Raw genomic sequence first — 6,317 nt, forward strand, 5'->3', positions numbered from 1 at the left:
AAGTTTTACCAAGCCTCTGCCACATTTTTCTCTTATAGTATGGCAATCTATTTCAATATGTTTGGTCCTCTCATGGAAGACTGGGTTAGTAGCAATATGAATAGCAGATTGATTGTCACAATAAAGAGATGCAGGATTCAAAGATAAGTGTTGTAAATCATAAAGCATATCAGACAACCAACTAATCTCACAAGAAGTAATAGCTAGGGCCCTATATTCAGCCTCACATGAGCTCCTGGAAACAGTCCTTTGTTTCTTGGATTTCTAGGAGATGAGGGATTTACCTAAGTAAATACAGAAGCCAGTGGTGGATCTCCTTGTATCAGGACAAGAGGCCCAATCACTGTCACTATAGGCATTAATATGAAGAGCAGAGGAACTAAGGTAAAAGAGTCCTAAGGAGGGGGCACCTTTGATGTATCTTAGGACCTTTATTGCAGCATTATAATGTGTGAGGGTAGGTTTGGCCATGAATTGAGCCAATTGATTGACAGAGAAAGCAAGATCAGGGCGAGTGTTTGTGAGATAAATGAGTCTGCCCACAAGTCTTCTATAAGTATGAGGATTGGGGTAGAGAGTTAAAATAAGGGTCACACTTTAAAAAATGAATTGCAAGGAGTTTAGAATATTGTAAGATACATGCACCTATACATAACAAATCATGTATATTGACTTTAATTTCTTTTCTTTTTTGTCGTTGATTATGATTTTACATTTTTGTATTCTAATTACAGAGAACTCGCTCCCAACTTTAGATTAACAGTCAGTTTATATAATAATATTAATCTGATCAATCATCACATGTAGTTTTAAATTGTTGTCCCTGCTTTTATTCAAGAGATAGTCTGCACAGCCTAATTGTAGTATGAGGTCCTAGAGTGATTACATTAAATTTAAAGAAAAAAATAAAAGAGTTTTTTACACGTCGGTGTATCATTCAACATTTATTTCTAATTATCATTGATTCTTAAATAAAAATAATACAAATGAATAATATATGATGAACTAATTATATATAAATCTTTACACTACCAATACATATATATTGCACTCTTAAATTTTATAATTAATTACAAACTATTATTGACAAATATGAGTGACCCGATCACAATTATGTATAACTTTGTGATGAGAGTGCTTAAACCATAACATTACGACTTCAATTATGGTATTTGTCAAATCCAGATTTAAAATTTTGCTTGTACCTATTCTAGAGAAAACTACAATCAAAAGAGAGAAATTGACATGGAATAGTTGCAAGAAAAAGGAAAAAAATGTGGTGGGACAAAAAGTAATGTCAGAACCTAATCTTCCAAGGCAAAGAGGAAACTTGAGCTAATTTATTAGCAGCTGTAGCCACTGCAAGTGCCAGCCATGGAAAATCAAAGCCATGGCCTACCCACACGAGTTTAAGATGAGATATATATGGATGTGGCTTCGTGACCTTTCAATAATGTGTACGTGCATTGTTTAAACTAATTAAATCTCACATCACACGAGTGTATTTATGATCAGGTCCTATCAATTCCAGATTTAGGTATTTTGGTACTCTTTTCATGACATTTGTCCCCTCTTAATTTAGGCCATGCTAGCTCGTATATATTGTATGCTAAAAGTGCATGAAGACAAGCTTGATTTACACATATATATGGATGAGCTTTTTTTCCTTACCCTCTTCATGTTTAACCCCTATCACTTGAGATCCGAGAACTAATAACATAAAAGTAGTAAAGGGTCAAAATGACATAAGTTCTCATTTTATAACGCAAAATATTAGTATTTTGTCTTGAAACAACAATCAAACTTTTATCTTACCAGGTGGAGTAGTTCATATTTAGTATTTTGTCTTATAAAACTAAAATCTAGGCAAAAATAAATGAGTACTACAAGGTTGATATACAAGATAGATCTGTTGTGATTAATTAACTAGTACTAGGAGGGTGCCCTATACAATAGTGTTTTCTGCCAAATCTAATCCAAACTTGCATGCATGTTGATGTATAGTCATTAATTTCCATTAAAACATGGGGGCCTAGGATCAATATATATTGATCCTCCAGCTAGTACAAGTGGTAATAATATAACTAATGGGAGGGAAAGATATACTACTAGCTTCTTCATAGAAAGAACTGTTATCGAAGTTGGAGCCCAAGAAAACATAAATAGTCACTGAATTGATTTGAGAGAGACAAACTCATCAGCCTATTGCCTTTAAAGTTCAAACAAACTAGTTCTAATTTTCTATGTTCGTTTTACAATCTTCTCATGATTATTAGGCATCAATCACAAAGCTGTCAAACACTATTTTTCACAGGATTTGGCACGTAAATGTCAAATATTTATTTATCAATAGATTCATAGTAAATGTATAGGTGTATCAAAAAAGTAAATGTATAGAACTTTATATTACTACGGTTAAAAAGCTCATATTCTATAACTTCTGTTCTTTTAACTTTTTACCGTTTTAAAACTATTGTTTTTTTACAACTTTAAGGGTTGGTCTAAAGTACCTCTATTTTTTAATCATAATTCAATAATTATATCTATCATTTTTATTCAGTAATTAATTATATTTTTATCTCGTGAGAAATAAATATGGGCGACTTAGTCAAAATACAACACTCCTTGATGATTTCTTAACTCATGTGGATTAACCTTAAATAATAATTTTTTTATGATATAGGGTGAGGAATAAATTTTTGACTACATTTGACACAACTAAATAAAGAAATGATATATCCCTTAACAAATTAATCTACAAATCTAAAGGCTTTCTCAATTAGCTAAAATCAATATCTTTAGTTTTAAATTACATGATGACCATAGCCGTAAAACATGAATGAAGATGAATTGTCCTATTTTTATGTTTCCGTTGTGTCTCAATCTAATTAAAGAGTGTTATTAATTAAAAAAAATCATAAAAACAGAAAATAATTTTTTAATATTACTCGATGGAATATGATTGACTTTGAGACATAAATACATGAATTTTTTGCGACATGTAGTACAAAACATTGGTATATGAGTGGGTTATTGTCTTACCATAGCTTTACAAACATTGGTATATGCATGAAAATACATCGTTAATAGATGCAAATGAAATCTTACCTTGATGATTTCTATAGATCAAGAGGAGTAATTATTTAGTTGTTGGTAGTAGGACACCCTTAATAGAAACATGAAAAGAAAAAGTTCCTATTAATATTTCTGGCAGTATAGTCTACAATATACAGCTCTTAATTGATTCTGAAATGAGAAGTTTAGTATATATCCTTTTCCTATAAAGTAGTCTGAAAAAATGTAAACATCACAGATAGAGAGTGTGTCCAAGACAGGCAATCCAAGGTAATGTCACAATCTTCAGGTCATGGAGTACACAAACATGTGCAAGACGATATCTTCCATTTTCAAAAGAGGATAAGTTGCAGATTCAGAAATCACTTCAGCCATACACAATACAAATTGCTTATCTCAACCATTTGATTCAATTATTATTGAAACATGAAGAAAGGGACTCTTACTGGGACTATGGGACATGCCTTTATAGCTCACACAGGACCCAATGCAATAAATATACACATCACAATAAATCAGTATCATTTTTCAAAAAACAATTATGTATCTCTTTGTCTCTATCAATCAAACTTCATAAAATAATATAAAAATATTGTTTGATATTTTTTTTAATTAAATATTAATTTTTAAGACACAAAGCAAGAAAAGAATAAAATATACGAACTTCATTCAAACACAATCTTAGGGGGGGCATTTGAACCTCCCCTCCAAAGGGGACCCTCTTCAATGAGAATGTACCGACGTGAATCACAGGTTAGATTAGACCGTACAACTCATTATAGCGCAGCCATCATTACCATGCAATGTATCGTAATTCCAACATTACCCGTTATAACAATTCCACCGACAAGCTAGGTAAAAAGTTTTCTTCATGGGTTATGTAAATTTCATTTTTATTTCAACATAAATACCCTTATTCAAGAAAATCTTGTAAAAGAATGTCAAGAAGGTTTCTTGAATGAGAATTGAAGTGAATAACACTTCAAGGTGAAAGAAAGAATGAAAACAGAATGATGATTAAGAAGATATAAGGAAAATGAATCTTCTATTATTGATAATTTGATTGAATTGTATTACAAAGAGAGAAAAGCCAACTCCTATTTATAGGAGGGAAAACTAGAGCAACTAACTAACTGAAAATAAAAGGAATAAACTAACAAACTCTTAGAAGAATTAAAAGCTGAATGTGTTGCTTGTTAGCCAAGCAACACAGAACGAAAAACAGAACAAAAAGACAGAACATAGCAATTTGCAGCCTGAGTGGATTGACTAGAAATGAATTGCCTCTGAATCAATAATGAAGCTTTATGTTTGATGAACACAATGAGAGATTGAAGTTTGATTTAATTGAGTATGGATGTCTTTGTTATTGCCTTTGCTTGGTGCTTGTTGCTGTAATTTATCAGTGTTGGATGCATCATTGTTGGTTCTGGAAGTGTTATTGTTGCTGGTGTTTGATGCATCATTGCTGTAGTTTAAGAGTTGTTTGTCTAATAATGGATGAATGGAAAATCATCCATCAATCTATATTTAAATCATATTTTAAGTTATCAAATTCATCTATAGCAAACTTAATAGATGATGAATTCCAATCCATCACAACTCCTATTTTCATAGATTTGGATGAATGAATAATTAATATATTTGTTTTTTATTGGAAATAAAAACAGAATATAATTCTTTTAAAAACTATTACATTTTAAAACATTTTTTTAGAATCACACTAAGAAAAGACACTTTTTAACATCATTTAAAAGCACCTTTAAAAATTATTTTTTTAAATAAAAGTATTTTCAGTTTTTTTAAGAGTGCTTTTTTTAACTTCTAAAAAAAATTGTTTTTTTGCATTATTTACAAGCATAGGATGTTTAAGATTTTATGTGCAAAAAATTTAACAAAGATTTATATGTTATATACTTAAAAATAAACTTTTAATATTAACTACATCCAATGTCAAATTATTGATCTCAACTTAATAAAATAGTTAAAGTGAGAATCATAATAGATTTAAGTGAATTTAATTTGTTTGAATATTAAATGAAATTGAAAAGTCAACTTTTGAATGAAATGTGTATTTATCCATATATATATATATATATTCATAGATATCTATTGGATATAATAGATGAATTGAATTCATCAATTTTAAATTTATTTATTAGATTTCATCCATTTAAATTCATGAATTTAATTTAATTTGATTAGGATGTATTATATAGATACAAAAAATTGGTCACATCTGTAACATTATATTATCATACATTGGGTGGAAGCATAGTATTACACAGGTTATAGATGACACATTTACAGTTTTATATGTTATAGATTCTAATTGCACATAATTCATTTTTGCATACTTGAATATTCAGAAAATTGGAAGATTCTGGTTAATTAATTATCTTCATATATAAAATCAACTAAACTGAAACAATAACTCAAAACTTCAATATTTAGAAGAAGAAAAACAATTTAAGCACAATTTTTTTAATAATTCAATAATGAAGGTTTAGTTCAGATTTTAGAGAATAATTATTACCTCTTGCACAAAGGATTCAATTTCAGACTTGGATAGGTCAGAATAAAGAGCTTGATTAATATCTTGTTCATGTTCTTCGATCAAGTTCAGTAGTGCCTTCAACTGTGAATTTCTCCACTGGTAGCTTCTAGTTTTACCTGAACCAAACGTTTCTCTCAGATCCTTCACCATTTCTGAAGCTTCTTCTGAATCAAATACCTTATTTGTATACGCCATTTCAACGCAGCTATGTGTTGGTACTGTACGATGAATCTGAAGCACATAAAACTCTTGTGTTCGTGGGGAACTACGAAAAATATTTCAGAAACTTGCGTGTGCAATGATATGCATAAGACTAATAAAGGAGATATTAAAGTTATTTTATTTTAATTTTAAAAATATATTTACTAATTAATATAATTGCCATTACATACCTTTTCATCAAAAAAATCTTCTATCTTAAAGAAAATTATATTGATATGTTTCTAACGGATTAAACTTTATAAAATAATATAAAAATATTAATTTTTATTTTTAATATAATGAGACTTTTTAATTGAGTGAGAACACAAAGTGTAACAAGAATTATGATATGTAATCTCCATCCATAGACCTATGATCTCTCATGAGATTATGAAAAGTGACATTGACTCTATTTTAAAAAAAATAACTGTATTTAATTAACATTTTCTCATGGAATATGATTAATTATTAAAAGATTACATAT

The 6,317-nt window shown here is 29.4% G+C and overlaps 1 pseudogene; it reads right to left on the reverse strand.

Moving 5' to 3' along the window:
* Positions 1 to 5,936, reverse strand: part of LOC109337889 — a 12,564-nt pseudogene extending 6,628 nt beyond the window's left edge.

Source organism: Lupinus angustifolius, chromosome LG02 (assembly GCF_001865875.1).
Source record: "Lupinus angustifolius cultivar Tanjil chromosome LG02, LupAngTanjil_v1.0, whole genome shotgun sequence".
NCBI lineage: Eukaryota > Viridiplantae > Streptophyta > Magnoliopsida > Fabales > Fabaceae > Lupinus > Lupinus angustifolius.